The sequence below is a fragment of the Plectrocnemia conspersa genome, unplaced genomic scaffold (genome assembly GCF_051122295.1).
Source record: "Plectrocnemia conspersa isolate PC_06_02 unplaced genomic scaffold, ASM5112229v1 ptg000003l, whole genome shotgun sequence".
Classification (NCBI taxonomy): Eukaryota; Metazoa; Arthropoda; class Insecta; order Trichoptera; family Polycentropodidae; genus Plectrocnemia; species Plectrocnemia conspersa.
In genome coordinates, this window is record NW_028277167.1 from 8,801,831 (window position 1) to 8,820,823 (window position 18,993).

At 31.2% G+C, this 18,993-nt stretch overlaps 1 protein-coding gene and 1 long non-coding RNA gene across 6 annotated transcripts in view; one reads left to right on the forward strand and one right to left on the reverse strand.

Annotated features, from left to right (window-relative positions):
- tinc (transmembrane protein tincar) overlaps positions 1-18,993 on the reverse strand; it is a 168,619-nt gene that overhangs the window by 59,148 nt on the left and 90,478 nt on the right. For all 5 annotated transcript variants that reach the window (XR_015809116.1, XR_015809117.1, XM_088183063.1 and 2 more), the window contains one exon: positions 2,069-2,108. The gene's annotated coding sequence lies outside the window, so the exon portion shown is untranslated. The remainder of the gene's footprint in view (positions 1-2,068; positions 2,109-18,993) is intronic.
- The window catches only part of LOC148236541 (uncharacterized), an 82,464-nt gene that overhangs the window by 13,017 nt on the left and 50,454 nt on the right, over positions 1-18,993 (forward strand). The gene's annotated exons all lie outside the window — the stretch shown is intronic.

Genomic DNA, 18,993 nt, shown 5'->3' on the forward strand with positions numbered 1-18,993 from the left:
TGATGAACAATTGTTGTAGAGAAACATTTTAAAGTGATTTTTTTGTATCAATTAATTATTTAATATACTATATATTTTCTGAATAATTTTAATATAAATATATAAAAGCAAATATTTTTGGCTAACTTTTATATCAATTGTATATTATATAGTAGCAGTACATAACTATATTATTTTTATGCTTTAATATTTTTTATGTAATAGTGCTGTGAACGACCAAACTTTTCTACTGCGCTTCAATGCATTAGTCATCATAGTCGGGCGATAAACGAACATAATGAAAAGTAACGCCTTCGTTACGATGTAAGCGATAAGGATGCAATTCCATTCAATATACATAAATACAATATTTAATAAACGAAATAAGTATAACAATATTCATTTACGACGCATTATCATGCAATGCGCGTCAGCTGCGCTAGAAAAAGCTCACCGAAAGCTCCGTTTCGTGTCGGAGGCGAATGACGATTTTGGTCATTCATTCGTACACAATGAGGCACAGGAAAGAAATGAATCGGAACAACTGAGCAAACGAGGGGTGGTTCAACCATCATACCAGAAGGTAAACTCGTCGAATGGGATGCTCAAACTTAATTTTATGCGAAGCATAAAAAAAAAGTTAGATATCTAGCGGAGATTTTTTACGGTCGCGGCTGGAAAAGTTTCAATTGATAGTGTAATATTTCACCACAGAATATATTGTAATGAGTAAGCTATAAACAACCTGAGAAGAATTATTATTTCATTAAACAATTTAAAAGATTCGTTTGACCATGTTTTAAGGGTCATTTTAAATTGCAATAATTAAAATAAATAATACGTAAATAAAATAACGAAATTATTGGTCAGTATTTATAAGAACAATCAGTAATTAAGAGTACATTTGAACTTTGAGATAAGTAAAAAAATCATTAAATAAAGATAAAAATAACTGTATTACTAATGAAACAGTAACTTATAACTCAAAATTTACAAATGATAAATTTAAAAATAAATAAGCTTTAGATTTAAAATCTCGTTTGAGAAACTCAATAGAGTTGAATGGAATAACATTTCTTTATTAGGTAAAGTCGCACGTGCCACTATACCAGTGGGGGAAGGTTAACGCTGCTTGTAATTTGTTAATTCTTCACGTGTCTCATTTCTGATTGTGCTTATACACACATACCCCCTCAGGAGTATATCCACATAATAACAAAAAGCACTCGGATACCTCCCCTGTTTAAGCGACACTAATACGAAGGCGAAAAAGCGAGATAAATGCGTCACAAGTACACTCACATATTTTTAACTAAATAAATTTTATCATATGCACACATGTTTAATAAAATCGTCTTTATGGAATAGATGAAGTTTAATATGAAGAACGAGCGCAAATCTGATTTAATTAACTAGGATTATGAGCTTGCGGCTGAGTCAGTAATCCGCTCTCGGATAACTTAATAGGACTTTTCCATTATACGTAAAGGGACGGAAAGTGCAGGGAAAAAGCGTAATTGCGAAACACAGACTTAACCCAATCTCGGGGTCGTTGCAGTCGTAAAGTGTGTTTAGTAACATATTATAGTGACATAAGAGTAGGTACTATTAATGGCAATGGAAAGCAATTGAAAGCACAATACATATTATATTTAACTAATGTATTGAAATATATATTAAGATAAACACGAAATAAAGTTTATTCATTTAGATAATCAATATTTGATCGAAGAAGTCACTATTTATAACTATAATACTTAGGCTTAAGATAGTTGTAAGGGTATTTAATTACATCGGAGAGTTGCGAAAGGGTCATGGTGTCGTTAAGAAAAGATTAATTAACTGTATCTTGAACCCTTGCTTAACTTTAAGATGTAATTGAGTGGGTGATACGTATTTTTTGTTCATTCTGTATATATATGTATATAATAATATCATGTTTAATATCCTAGTGGAATTAATGGAAGGGTGTTTAGCGAGTGGGTGCAACTAGATAACCGATTATTTCCAGGCTATTGGGTTAGGGAGGAAGTAGTACAATGGAACATAGCGTATATTTAATAACATCATATAATTTGTAATTCCTTACCTTTTTGGGTGTTATTAAAACATGAATAAATCTGGAGTATCTGAAAGAAAAATAATATTTATATTTTAGAATGTGTAGCATGTTACGTAGGCATTGTTCGGTATACCGCGATTAAATAAACGGCATACTTAAACGTTATATTTCAATATAATTTTCCGCTTAAAATATTTGTTTATATAACGAGCTGAATACATTAATTTAATTAGGAACCAAGATTACGTTATTACATAGTAAAATATTTGAGCTTGGTGCTTAAAAAAGTGTGAAAAATGGTGTGCGATAAAGTCGGCATATAAACAGGCGGTTAATTAATATTAAGCGTGTATATATTAGCCGGTGATTAAAAATATACAAAGGCTTTGCGTTTATCACGTAGTAATACGCCGGAGGCTTTTGTAAAATGAGCCGAGGGACTAGAGAGAAGAGAGAAGATAGTACGTGATTAATGGGAAACAGGAAGTGTGGACAGACAAAAGCGTCTGCCAACATGCCCCTTTTCACAATGAGCTCATTAGCAAACATAGTTGACCGTTGTGATTATCTAGAAGTCGTGGTTAATAAGAAAAAAATGTTTAAAAATAATATATATTGGGTTGTCACATATGAAATTGCGCTTTTAGGTTCCCCGCTGCAGAAATTGTGCACGAAATATTATCAATGTGCTATTTAGAATATATTTTATACTTTTTTACACGAAATATTATCAAAGTGCTATTTAGAATATATTATAGCCTTTAAAATTCGATAATACTGACAATTTAAATCATTAAATTCTTGATCTTAAGGAACTTAAAATTAAAAATAAAAGTGACTAAGAATCAATGGGTTTTATAGAAGACAAGTTTTAAATCAGATTTGTGTTCTTAATCACAAATGAATTTAATGTTTTTTTCCCTCTAAAATTCATTGTTTTTTTCTTCGGTCCCGTAAGCTTCGCTATACTGATATTTCACTGTATATATTTTAAAATTAATTCATAAGAAAAACTAATTTTTATTTGATAATAATAGTCAGTTTTTAGCGGAGCTCTTAGTAAAACAAACAAATTTAAATTTGCTATTATAAGTAGAACTATTTGATATTTAGGTAGACATATGAAATGTGTCACATAGAAAAAAAAAATTAATGGTCCAGTTGACAAGATAAGGGATGACTCAATCGAAATTTCTATGAGTCATCTAAACGACCGAATTCCAAATTTTCGCCTCAATAAAAAAATAAAAACAAAATTCATTCAACACAGTCGTTCTCAAGGACCTATGAGTCAAATTCACTGTTTAGTCTTTGGAATGCTATTAAAGAGCTTATCTCACGAAAAAGACATGCTCTCCAGTTGTACGTATAGATAATATCTATTCTGTGCCTTGATTCCTCTAAAAAATATGAAAATTTACGTGATGGAGTGACAGATATTACATTATTCTGACGTATTATGATTAGTTTCGTTCCTTTATGCAATATAATATAAAAAATAAAAATTGTACTACATATGACGTTTTACTTATTATTGTAAATTTTATAAGTTTCAGTTCTGAATATAACTTATGAAATTAGTCATATTTTAAATACAACTTTATTTTGTGGTAAGATGATTTTTAAAAAATATTTGTAGCTTATTCATAATTTTAGTTAATTAATACTTTTTTGTGATTGTATAAAGCATATACAATATATATTTTTATGTAAAAGTCATCGTGCCCTATAATCCAATGTCTCTTAAACAATTAAAACGGTAGAGCCCTCCAGTAATTGCGCATCCGTGAATAATTATCGCAAGCTTTTCGAGAGGTCCTGGAAAGCTCGTGTGATTCAGTCGCATGCCTTTTAACGAGTTTCAGGCGAATGGAGCAGCGCTTCCCAAATTAAATCCAACTTTGAAATAATACACACAGGTGACCTAACCCTTTGGACTTCTTTCCCCTGGCTAGGGCAACAGGTTCGCTGGGCCTACAAAGCGCTCCTAATTGTGCACAAGTGCGCTCGAGAAGGGCTAAAGCGCCTCGAGAGCTTTCGCGAGCCGCCCCATATGAAAGCTCGCGTGAAAAGCTCACGTGACGCATACCAATGAAGCGCATTTAGTATGCATACAGACTATGCAAAATCAAAGCTATATATATTTTGTAGAATCACTATGCAGCAGCAGTGAAAATGAATTAATTAAACCTGTATTTTGTTCTCTATTTACAAGAAGAATGAGATTGCTTCTTTTTGCAGAACTTCAGCTTTTGCAGAAAGAGAAAAAATGAAGAGACTTCTTCGCCCTCCTTGTGTAATTACGCCGTCTACTCGATTACACCCCGAAGCAGATCGTACCTGCATAACGCGCATACCTTCTCTCCTCTTTACGATTCGACTTTTCGTCTTAAATTACGACGCAAACGAGCGAAAGCCACTTCGTTTGTTGGCGCACCGAGGACCATAAAAAAATCTCCTTTTTTTGCTGTTGAAAAAATAAGGCAGAAGCATCTCTCCCATGAGCATTAATCATAATACTTTTACCTGTAACCATACATATACAAAGTTACGGTGATGAAAATAAACATTATGACATTCTAAAAATGTTTCCTACATAATGTAATAATTTCTCATCGCGATTTTTGGAATGAAATGGTAATATGTAAAGTAGAATTATATTGCTTACTATTCTGTTTGTATAAACGTCGATTTGATAATATTTTTCAGGTTGTATTTTGTTAGAATAGTCTCAACATTAATTGAATTTTTAAAAAGATAAAGCTAACTATCGTAAATAAAAAAAATACAAGCCACACATGTAAGCAAATATTGTAAATATAAAGCGGCTTATACACGTACAATTTAAATTATCAAATATTTGAGGATACAATTAAATACAAAGCATTCTGATATTTGCAGAAGCGATTCATAAAAATGTACGTTTTTTTCATCACGGCGAGCTTAAAGCTCTGAAGCACGAATAGCGCGCTTTCAGCGTATTTTGTTATAAAATAAATTATTGCCGAGCTTTGTATTTATACCATAAACATATTATATATTATAAGCATAACATATATACATATTTTGTTGTTTGTGTGTGTTTGTATAGCCTATAAGGGGTTCTATCCCCGATATTTGAGGACGCTACGGTTTTACTGCGTTCCGTGAAAACGTTTCCCGCGGAGGCTTTTCCGTAAACATCACGTTAGGGGTGTATACACCATTTTGCCTGTTAAAAGTGGATGACGGCGCGGGGGATGTTTCGAAACTTAATTTTGGCGCCCCCGTGCCTAAGTGGCCCGCGCCAGCGGGGGCGAAAATACGATAAGGAGGAGAGAGTTTCGCCAGAAATTGTATCATACAGCAATACGATTACGAAGTTGGAGCTAATTGGGATGTGAGAAATGCGCTATGAAATATGGTTCTATTTATTTTTTATATATTTTTAACGCGCCAATAAAGGGTCTTGTGCCGCAATGGCAGTACGTTTCAAATTTAATATTTTTAAACCATTGAACGAAATATTATCTTTGGTAAGCGAGAGATTTAGTATTTTTTTAATATACAATATGGGTTGAAATATGATTGTACTGAAGTGTATTTGTGCTTAATTTTAATATTTCTATTAAAATATAATTTATTTTTTAACATGTAGTATTTAAAATAAAATTAAGCTTTATAAATAAATTATATTGTTCGTCAGTAATACACATAGATAAATTTTAGTTGATTGTTAAAGTATTATAATATAACTAAAATAACATACTTTATTACAAATCTAAATATATCTCTTTTATGGTACCAAAATACTACTGTCTGTTTCAAAATAATTCATTATATCTACAATACTACTGACGTGTTCATTAATGATTAATCACCTCGTTCTATTATTATTACATCCCTGAATTTTCCTACATTACAATTTAGAGCACCCACTAAATCATCAACTCACCAAAGAGCATTATCGAAAATTTAAATATAATCCCACCAAAAACCAATAGTCATTAGTCTTTATTGGATTTTTTGAAGACCCTTCGCCTGCATCTTAGACCGCGATTGTGCTCGTTTTTATCTCCCTATTTTCCAATCTGCTTAAATGGCTTTCATCCCCATAGCTTTAGGTGGCATAATTTAATCCTTGTACCAATGCACTCGATGCTGAATAGCTTCGCTGTTATGCCATTCTATCCCGAGGCTACCTATGGTTAGAGCAAATCCGTGTCATTTCTACTGTTAATAATGCGCCTCTGTTATTTTATATACCATACATAGTTATTCAATAGTATTCTATTACATATAGCGTGTTAGAAAACAATAATCACAAGTCTCCAGGATGAATGATATTATAACAGCAAAGCTACTATATTTTATAGTCTCAGCGTACAGCACATAATACGATACACGCTGCTAAATAAAATATGAAACTAGTGTATACTTAGTAATGAAACGTGAATTTTCCACTGGATAGTTTATGCACTTGGGAAATGAGTGAAACGAGAGTTGCTCTATATAAATAGCAGCAAGGCAGCTCAGATTTTAATCAGGAAAGCAAATATTGCAAACACATAACATATAATACCAAATAATTTAAATTAGCAATTAACTCTTTATTCATAATACCAATAACGTTATCAAAATTAGATTATCGCGACCTTGACGACAAACGTAGTGCATCGGATCTGAAATTATCAGAATTCATAGGAACGCTATTTTTATGTTCTATATAGTATAAATTTATCTAAACTTCAGTTACAAAGTTATCTAAAGGAATATATTTTTTTAATGGGAACATCTTGTAAATATTATTTAAGGAAATTTAATAATTACAACAATTAAAAAAGATAAATTAGTCCAAAATATATGTCATTGTGGATATTTTAGAATAATCATTATATGCTTTTTAAAAAAAATATAAAATAAAATAATACAATAATAAAATAGGATATACCTACTGTCGATTATAGGGTTAATGACAAAGAGGTTTAAAACGGAATCTCAACTATGTATTTGTTATTAATTTGCCATTAATAACAATAGCACATTTTCTATTTGAGTATAAGTTCAATATTTATAATCCATTAATAATATCTACATAAAATAACTATGCAAAATTCAGAAAAGCAAATAATATAGGCGCGTTTATTATATTCCGGAATGGCAGTATTCACTTTTAACGACGGAACAGTAATGGCAGTAAATTATAAAACTGTCGGATTTTTTTTAACCTTTTCGAAAAGTACAGGGGCTCAAATTTTAGATATTTTGCATTTTGTCATCGGGTAAAAATAGTCAATAATATTTTTTTATAAATTTGATTAATATAGAATATATGATTAAAAAATCAATAAATAATATACGTTTAATGAGATAACCCGTGCATTTGGGTTTATCCAAAAATCCACAGTGTCTGATCTACCTTAGCAGCCAACGAAAATTCATTTCGTCAAAAAAGGGGCCCGCAACAAAATCTACCACTGATATAAAAACCATGAATAACTTCCACTTCTCAGTTCACTTCAAACAGTTTGCTTGAGGACATCTTCTTTTTTCTCTGACATTAATAGAATCTACACCTAAACATCCACATTGGAGCTCAAGGTATCAGATATTCAAGAGCCTTCTAATTTTTTCAACCAAGAGGAGGCCGACTCAACTTCAGACCACCAAAGATCACAGAAGTTGCCGCTTCTCTCTTCACCGTATATTTTTTAAGAAACTTAAATAATTAACTACTGTCTTTAAAAAAGAACGTTGGATAAATAAATTTAACGATTCAAGGGATGATTCTAATTGCAGCACGATAATTTAATAATTTGATAAAATAATGGATATACATGTGTCTAAATGAAAAATTATTAGAAAACAATTTAATTAACACACCACAAACTAATCATAGATCCACAAAAACTCTACAATTTGTCATATATTATGTGACAAAGAAAACGATCTTGAATTCAGAATATTCTTAATTATATGTATATTAAATTTAATCATAACACAGTTGCTCAATGTCACCAGCGGAGTATTTAAAATACCCATTTGTTCATAAATGCTGGCAGTTGAATATAATTCACAAAAAAAACATCGTGAGGGGAACGATATAACTGGAAACATTTCACAGGTAAATTTATTATTTTGCATGCAACCGTACCTCGGGCATATTTCGCATGTGTGAAATTTTCATATGGAAATTCGCACGTCTCTATTGCAGGAAAAAATTTGGTTAGAAATACCTCACTGCAATTTAAAAGGCCCCTACATAATACACAGTTTGTGAATGATAACGAGAAAACGTTTCTCAACTGTTATATTGACACAATTCAAGCGAGCCCACGAAGTATTTTTTTTAGAAACCACAATGCAACAATGTGTGGGCTAGGGGTGGTCCGATTGAAACGCACCCACTAAGTGCAACCGCCGAGGGTAGGCAGGCAGCGTTGGAAACCACCCCTGTGCCATCGCTGGCCCATTGTGCCCATTGTGGCTCGGAGAATGCGAGCTGCTGGAAAATAAAGGAGGTAACAAAAGCCGCCACGAGATCCTGAACCGAGACGGGGGAATTTTTTAATAAGCCTCCTCCCACTCTTAACGAGCGGAAAACTGCAAGGATCTATTGGAAAACTTGCAATGGGAATGTACGAGGTGCTTTGCAAACTTTAAGATGTGACATCTAGATCAAACAATATTTTCTATAGCGACGATTCATCATTTAGAAAAACTATTATTACGGTGGACGACCTATTTATTCGAATTAATTTAGTAAAATAAGAAAATATTTTATAGCACAAATCGTTCAATTTTTGAAGATATCACTTATTGACGCACGTTTCGATCCAATCGAGAAAAGAATAACATTTTTAGCAATTTTCGTGACGGCTATTTTTTTCAGCTTTTATGATTATCCTAGCAATAATTTAAATGGTCCAGAACTGTCTGCAACATATGACTATTGAACAAGCTCCCAAAATCAATTGAAAAAGGACGCCTACAATATTCCTAATATTCAAGGCTCTCAAGTTTCTACTGATTTACCATAAGTTTTGAGTGAATATAAAATAATACAAACACAATGAAATGAAAACAAGTTAAAATTTAATGATTAAAAACCATAATAATTATCTTTGTAAAAAAAATAAGAACATGCAGATTGACACGTAAATTTTTATCTACCACACTACAACATTTTCCTCAACGCCATCCCCTAATTCCCATTTTCTGCCACCACAGAGACCGCCCAGGACTCGTTTCCTTTTTGTTTAAGCCCCTACCCCACGCCGCGAATAAATGTAAGATCACCAGCCAGAAGATGTAAGATTATTACACTCGCGGGGTCGATGCAACCCCTTTGCCCCCGAAAGGTGGTTGCACTTTCACGGGGGTGGAATCCCGCCTATATCGGAGCACCGGGTGATCTTTATTCCATTTTAAGTGCTACGCAGGAATTTCGTACGCTTCGAACGATTGCTTCGAATAATGGCGGTATCTACCTATATCTATGTATGAGCGTATTGTATCCCCCTTTGTAAATTTTGGCGGTGACTTATTGGATCAGACAGTTATTGCTGGTATTAAGTCACTCGAATTAATGTTAATTAAGAAAGGATTAAATTAAATTTGTTATATGTACATGCTGCGGTTTTATATGATATAAATATGGAGCATGTGTAATACAGAGTAAACCAAAAACAATTTATATTATATTTCAATCGATGCTTGATATATTATATTATTTCAATGAGCTAATTTATAAAAATGTATAAATATTATATCAATGAACGCATTTATAAAAATGTACTACGAAAAATAATTATTTATTATTTAATATAGAATTGATTGAACTATAAATATGGTGTAAATCTTCATTACAAAAGAGAAAAGCCTTATATTTATGCTGTTTATTTTGCTCATCGTGTATGTAAATTTGTTTCTGATTTATGATTTAGTTATTATATTACAAAAGTTTGTAAAATAAACTTTCTTTTCAAACACCGTTCATTGTTCACCGAATTTTGTGTTATTTTGCTTACAATTATTATTATATTTACGTATGATAGTTAAAAAAATATAATTAAAATAAATTTAAATTTTTTTATTTTTATTTATATTTTTTTCAAAGACTACAATTGTATACAAACAATTTATTATATGATAACTACAAAACAATGCTCTTAAAATTTACAATAGCTATTTTAATTAAATATAAATAAATACAGTAATTATTGATACAATTTTAATATAAAATAATCACTTGAATCTAGCTTTTTAATTTTAATTAAAAATCCCCAATTTGCCACGATTTCTATTACTTAGACATTAATCTGCTTTGGCTCAAAGAAATAAACCTATTTTTCCTATTAGATTGCAAGGGGATCAAAAGAAAGTTTACTCCTTTAACTCCGGGGGTAACAATTTACCGGACCGTAGCTGGAAGAGGTGGAGAAAAGGGGATGTTGATTTCAGGTGCAATCGAGAAAAACAGAGTCTCGAAAGATTTATGCCTTTATTTTGTGCTCTCTGTGTACCGTACCAACAACCGCCCCCGCTGTCGGCTTGAGGGTAAAAAATGCGACCGATTAATTATTTATGACCGAAAGGGATGGCTTGTTTGTTACGACCCATTAGGCGGCGAATATTAATATTCATAGCTCCAGTTTGTTATTACTTTTTTTCAGGACAGCAGATATTGCGCCTGACGAGGACCTCTTGGATAAACAGAAGTTAATGGGGGAGAAGGTCTCGAGAGCTACGAATAACGAAGAAGTACATAGAAAAAAATTCATGTGTTTATATAAATATTCGTATATATCACTGTTAGTGTACAGATAAAAGCATTCGATAGTTTCAATGAATTATAAACGCGAAGCTAGTGCAACTCGATAAAGCTCTTAATGTTGCTATAAATACAGGGATTAGCTTAGCGTTTGTTTCATTATTTATCTAGCAATTATTTAGGTTACATAACTTGATTGTATCTAAGTATTTCTTAAATAATTTATTCTGTGAGGTTTGTAATATTTAATTATTTTTTATCACATATTGAGTATTATTCTCATTATTATTTCATGTGCGGTTTCTGACGAACGACACGTAATAAATTCGAGATTTAGCAAAAATAGGTCACATGCATAACGCGACAAGTCTAGCATCTCAATTGGACAATCTTTCAGAGTTAAACCTCCTTTCAGCGCAGAGGGGCACTACTAGTATCTTCGCCACTTACATTTCCGTATTAGGCGAGCGTTCATAGTTTCCGTCCGGAAGCATTATCTTTTTGCCTTGCCGACCGCTCCGGCAACTCGGATGCTGTAATAAATTTCAGGAAAATGGCAACACTGGCCGGCCGAAGCTATTACGGAGGCACCTAAGAGATATTAGGACAGGCGATAAGCTATTGTTGTATAATACACACATTCAGCCCGGACGTAATGGCCGAAGGACCCGAACATGTGTTACGAAATTTCCAATTGAAAACGTGACACGCTATCTATTGCTGATATTTTCCATTCGGCGGATGCGAGTGCGAAGGAGAAGGATGCGGCAATATATGGTGCATGAGAAGAATTTTTAGTCAAGACTTAATAAATGTGTCCGACGTAATATATAGATAGATGGATGGAGACATGAGATGAAGTGAACGATCTAAGAGAGCATCCTTTGTGTAATAAAGTCATGTATGTATGTGCATATTAGACTGAAGGACACTTTTCAGAAAATATGCGGTGAGTAATACATACATATATATATTATATATACACTGAAATGGAATTTGGTAATAAAAATTAAATTAAAGAGGAAATTTCAGAGAAAATGTGTATGTATGTATCTGCCTCACTAAATGCTCGCGAATGAAACATTCTAGAATTTTTTCGTCTTTGTAATATAATTAAGATAATTATCTAATTACAAACAGAGAGTGGCTTTATATCAAGCAAAACTTTAGTTTAGTTGTTTCAGTTATTGCACGTAAATTGCAAGATGAAGAGTAAGCCATAAAGACAGTCAATGTAAAATAAATTAGTATTTCTCTCATTGCTAATTTTATGTTACAATGTCATGAGTGGTGCATTAAAAACAGTTCTGATAGTTTAAAATAAAAATATAAATATGTCAGTTGCTCTGTCATTAAATATGTAAGGTTTCAATAATGTCACACATAAATTGACAAAACACACAATATTGCACAATAGTCGCTCAAACTATCAATAATCGTCAATTACCGCAGCATAAAAACCTAACCTATATACATTTCAAGACATATGATAACCTTGCATCTAAAAGCAACTTTCACTTTTAAATGAGTTCTTTCACGATTAGCCTCGTCACTTATTTGTCCAAGCTTTCTTGAACAACCATTATAAAATAAACGACAAGCCACTCAAAAAATCACGGGCAATCATCGACGACTACAGCGAAAACTCTCAGTCCTGTCAATTTGACCCTACCACCCGTTACTGTTATCTTCATTTCCCTGTACGTATTTGGTAAATTATATTTATTAAATAAATAATATGTTTTCAGATTTTCCGGCGTTTGAAAAAATCATTTTTACCAATATAATTAATTTTACAAACATACCATTATATAAAATATACGTAACTGGTTCATAGCTATTTTCATATTTACAATTTGCTATTAACTACAAAATATTAAATAAAGCGTTAGTGCTTAAAATTTAAGAAAAAATCTAAAAATCTTTTTTTACAATTTAAGTTAAAGAAAAATCTCATTGATTTTTAATGATTAGTCTTTTAGTTATCAATTTGCAATAAATTACAAGGGCAAGAGTTCAGAATGACAGTAATTGACGTGAGAGATGAATGCTTCATTTATGGTTAATTTAGGTTGCATTGTCACTATTAGATATTCTAAATATTCGTTATTTTCAAATAAAATAAAATATTCAAATATATTCGTAAAGTTATAAATAATAAAAAAATAAAAATAATTAACACAACACAAATTAATTAGTACGAAGTTTAATTTAAATTATATATCTCCTGCGGAAAAATTGAGAAAGTCCACAGTCGCACAAAATTAACTCAGAAATATGAAATTTCGGTAATTACAAAGTGGTAATTTTTATATTATTTTGTTTGTCGACTATTAAGTGGTTTTCGCCATGACTCAATAAATAACACAAAGATAGGAATAAAAATTTTATATTAATAAGACAGGGTACAATTTGGGTTTCTAGATATTGCAACTATATATCGAATAAAAAATGACTATCCTCGTTGTTGCGATATACATTTTTTTTAAAAATAATTGACAACTATGTTTTTATCGTTAATTGGTTTTTAGTATTTTTAAAAATTAAAATTTTTAATATATTTCACTACAAATACTTTAAAGAAATATTTGAATAAGTGCTAAAAAACACCATAAAATTTTACAAAAAATAAGTGATGGTTCAGTGTTAAATAATAAGATATGTGTAGACGAAATTACGTATAAAATCTAGCATATTAAATATTATACAATCACCTTTGTGAGTAAGAATGATTGTTTATGCTCTTTTATCTGTTGCTGTCGAAATAAATAAATAAATAAAATTTGTTACTGATGCTCAAAATCTGATTTTCATTTTTCACTAAATTCAATCAATTAATCACTTTCCCCATAAGCGGTATGAATTATGCGCACACATAAAAGAGGCGAACTTTTTTTTTATTGCGGTCGTGCAACATCAATCAAACACATCTTCTAATAAGAAAACAGTAAATATATAATCCATCAATCAAACCCGTCAAACCATCACTTGCCGCTTGGCCGAGTTTGCCAAAAGAACGGCAAAGATTTGTAAGGTTTTCACCTAACCCCAACAATAGTCGAGGGCCTGGGGAAAAGGGAAAAAGGAATTTCCCGATTGAGTTTTCCAAAAGGGCCCAACAGTAAGTTGGTGTAGGGAATACTAATTGAAACTATTGTACAGGTGCAACCGGCAGGCTGCGCGGTCGGGTTATTGACTTTGGGTTCCGTTTAGAATTAATAAATTCAATCGGTGGCAATATGGTGACTGGGTTCTAGGTTCATATTCGGTTTCGCACTGCTGCCGCTCAATTACGATATAAAAGTGTACGAAGGATTTTTTAATAAACTGCACCGATAAACACAAGCTTAGCTGTATGTATAAGGGTTGAAAGAGTTTTTGTTTTATATTTTTTTTGCCTAAAAAAAATATAAACAGTTTGGAACATATATAATATGATACATATGTATATAAATATTTTCAAACAAAAGTTCGTAACTTTTCAGACTCATGATTATAGTATATAAAAGGAAGTTTATCTTGCAATAGAACGCGAATTATCCGAATACTTTAACTAAGAAAATTAACTACAATTAGCTTTAAATATTATATTGCTAAGAAAATAATTGCGGTGTTTAACTTTCAACATACTGTAAGTTCTCGCTGCTAATTATTAACTTTGAAATACAAATTAATATACTTTTTTTTTATAATTTATAGCATCTCAAAAAATAACTTGAACATTCATTAAAAAATATTATTTGAAAGTTTTTGGACACTTCTGTATGATAATAACTATAATATTATGTACTATGCGATATTAAATAAAGATAGTATTTATATCAAAAACATGCTGAACCCTCAAACAAAAATCTGCATCACACAACAATAAATAATTGTCGAAAAATGCAATGCAATCAACTTCGCTACACATTCAAATTGAACTGAAATTTTCCCTCATACAAATTGCCTATTCGCAAAATGATCTGGTATAAAAATAAAAGGGGCGAATACATTTTCGTTTATGGTGCATGCACACAGGGGTATATTTTAGATCGTCATATTTTTCCGAAAAAAATACTATGCTTACTCTTAAACATAGTGAAAAAAATCATATGAAAATATTTTACTCAAGTTTCTAATATAAACTTTAAGCATGTTCTATGCTATGCGAATTCATGATAATATAAAAAGAGATCGCAATATGGGAACCCAGAGGGCGGATATCAGTACTAGAATAAACAAAGCGGTTTGTGCAACGCCATTGAAAAGAAGTACTCAATGGGAATAAAGAGGGATCTGAGAGACATCAGTGGTATTAAACCGAATATTATATTTACATTTTGCTGTGAAATATATAAAATCTTGCACACAAAGAGCAGCGACGCGTTACGTGAAATCTAATAAAATTTAATACAAAGAATCGTATTATAAATTGTACGTAATGGTAAATAGATAAATAGTATATTTTTGGAATATCAGAAACTATTTACTTATATAAGATTCTTAGAAATTTCTATAAATTTGTTAGCTTGATTGCCATTCAATTTTATGAATATTTTTAAGACTCATTTCTTTTTTATATACATATAAAATTAAATTAGTATGTTTTAAATTTAATTAGGTATTTGGAATACATATATAGAATACTTTCAGTTAACTAATTCTATATGTTAATTTCACAATAAGTGCATAATCAATCCAAAAAAATGTTATTCTTAAATCAAAACGGTTTTTTTCAATTATTATAGTAACTAAAATAGTACTTATTGATTAGTAGAAAGCTAACCCAATTGATAATATTGTATAGTACGCTCGGGATAAGGATTCCGGTTTGTTATTGTGTGGGTGAACTGTGTGGCTCAAAACAATTTCGCTCAGAATATTTAATTTTTTTATTTTAAAAGAAAATATATTTTTATTTAACATACATACATCTGAGCTAAGTTGGAAATTTCAACGGGCAATTAAAAATATATTATATAATCGAAGAAACAAGACATTGATGTCATTAATTAAATATTTATAAAATTCAAAATCTTTCACTAGTCAAAAAAATAATGAAGTCTTTAGCTATTCTTCAAAAGCAAAAAGATATAAAATAGAGAAAGAAATTATTCACAGATTGTTTAATGGCTCGACGACTCTATTAAATCATTAGAGTCCATTGAATAAATTAAAAAATTATCATTGGCGCAACGATAAGAATATTACATTTTTTAAGCCTTACAGAGAATAGTGTAAAAAAACCAACAACGTACGGATTAATGGAAAAAAAATTAAAATATTTTAATCCACGGGTAAGAGAACGAATAACTTACAGTGTATATTTGAAGCCTTGATATCAATTAACCCAGATATGCACAATAAAGTTTGTTCTCTTAAAATTTCATTTATAAATAAAAAACAGTGGCACGAGTTTAGTGACCTACCCATGGGACAGTGGGCATATCTGGGTTAAACCAATATCAACACAAAATTATTTAAAATAAATCACTAGAGAAGATCGAACTTCTGTGCCACACTGCACTTTAATGACGAATACCAGCGTTGACGAATCAGCTACTGTCCTTAAAAGAGAAAGCGAGACAACGAAGTACACGCTACGTCGCTTCTCCCTCTCATATGCATGTACACGCACACAATAACAAACCGGCATCCTTATCCCGAGCGTACTCTACAATAATATGCATGTTTTAAATTTTTTTTAAATGATAATAAATTAATATAATTCTTTCTACATTATGATAATAAAAAATATATTTAGTTTCTCAAGTGAATATATTATTTTTTAAAAATGTTAGTCATCATACTCAAAATAATATTTACATTTAATTAAATATAATATTATTAATCATTTAAAATTCAATCTTAAAATAGTTTAAAACACCTGTCTTTGCTCGCTTGAACACGATTTATAAAGACCGCCTGTGGGAACACTCGATTACAGGAACAGAATGCAATCAATGAATAAAGGATGGTTAACCTGTACATTTGTTTGCCTTTTCGCTTCTGGCAGTAACAAATAGTACCACTTATTTGCACTACATATAGAGTGCTCGAAATATTTCTTATTATTTTTTAATAAATATTGGAGTGACAGTAGAAGTATAAATCAATGTTTGTAATAAATAATATATATATAAATATAATTGATTTTTAGTTGTTGCGAATCACTTTCGAACTAACCCTGAAAATCGATCATGTTGAAAATCTAAATCTAAATTCGACTAAGCGTGAAATGTAATGTTTACTGTGACAATTTTGACCCTAATAATATTCCATCCCTTCAAAGGAGACGTTACACCATCCCTTTGGATATTGTCTTGTCTGATCTCCACTGATTCACTTGTGAGAAATTTTCTTCCAAAACATTATTCCCGCAACACGTTGCGGTTTCGCCGAGCCCTCATAACATCACATTTAACATTATTGTATAATATATAATGGCATCACGATTAAATTTAATATAAATGTCAACGTCACGCTAATGTCTTTATAATCTTTTTACTGAAGTTTAAATTTACTTCAATTGCAGGTATTGAATTGTCCAATAGGAAAATTCTTATCCTGGCGCATTTCCCCCGATCGGATATGATTTATTCAAGACTTCCGCACATGGCCCCTTCGAACGCACATAAGCCCTAATAATTCTTTACGACTGTTATTGGTTTGCTCCCGACTTCCTGATCCTGAGTCGAGGAAGACCAGGGAGCCCCACATACGACCCGTTGGAACCTTCGTGTCTTTGTGCCGGCTATAAAGATGGCGAGATATAGGATGTGGGGGTGCATGATGGATATTTCATACCTAGACCGCTGGCCAACAATGAATAAATGTATACATAAGGTACGCAACATATGGATATGTATATATGTGGCTTGATATAAGAACAGACAATGTTATCTTTTTGGGAAGATGCGTATGCAAAAGAGCAGAAGATTTGTACATGCATGTTTTATAATAACAGCGTCATTGATTTCAATAAAAACTATTGTCTTACATATTCGACAATAAAAATGTATGTATTGATTTTACAGTGTTATTTCATTGTATGCTAACTAAAATTGAGTGTAATAGAATAACAACATTTTGAATGTGTCCAAAAATTGGGTAAATTAATTACACTCTGGTCCTTTATATTTTATTAAATTGGCACAAAACTAATCCTCAACTATTCATTTTTCAAGTAAGCAATAATTTCCTTAAAAAGTAAACGCTAAAGGGAATTTACGCTTATGGTTATCATATAAAAATTAAAATTATTAAAAAAATATGACATGGCTATCTTTCAACCAAAAATATAATAAAGGCGACAAATTAAATTCTTAGAAGCCTTTTAAATGAAACGGTCGGTAAGAATATTAATATATGGTCAGTCAATAATTAAAAACGGTTAGTACCGGTTCATACATTCATTAATCATAGCAATAATACTAAAACTAATTTATGTATTATTATTATTTTTTTAAGAATTATATTATTTTTTTAAGAATTATATTTATGGAGATTTGCTAAAAACACCTAAAGTAAATTTGTGCTATGATTTAACAGTGTAATTCCATTTTTTAATACATATGAGCACAAAATACCGCATTATTAGATAATTTTCAATACCTACATATACGACCTAGTTCGATTAAAATTAATCATCATGATATTTATCCGTGAAATTAGGAAAATCTAGTTAAACTTAATTCGTGATGATCAATCGGAATTATATTAAACTAATAATCACTAATTTTGATCTCTCGAAGGTTCATACAAACTTCAAATATATTTCATTTCAACTAAAATTAAATAAAAAAATAGAAAACGTTTTGTTTCTATGCGTTTTATTAAATTGATACAAAACTAATTCGTTAACTTTTTGGTATGTTAAATGAACTTTTAATTCACAGAAACGTGACGCGAAAGGCAATTCAGTAAAATAACTGTATTATAGGTTAGTACATATTTATTATAAGACGGAATAGCGTAGTCCGTAACATCTCAGACTAATAACTCCGAGGTTGCGGGCTCGAGCCCTGGCAGCGGCACTCGAATGCGCTATTATTAAAAAAAAACCGGCCCCAGCTGCAGTGACATCTATTAATGATAAATTGTATAGCACATAATAATTTAAAATTAATAATATAGATGTCACCGATTCTCAGACTTTTCAGTCTATCGCATTGGGCTTACTCCTGTCAGGTTACAATGGAAGATCTAGTGAAAATAA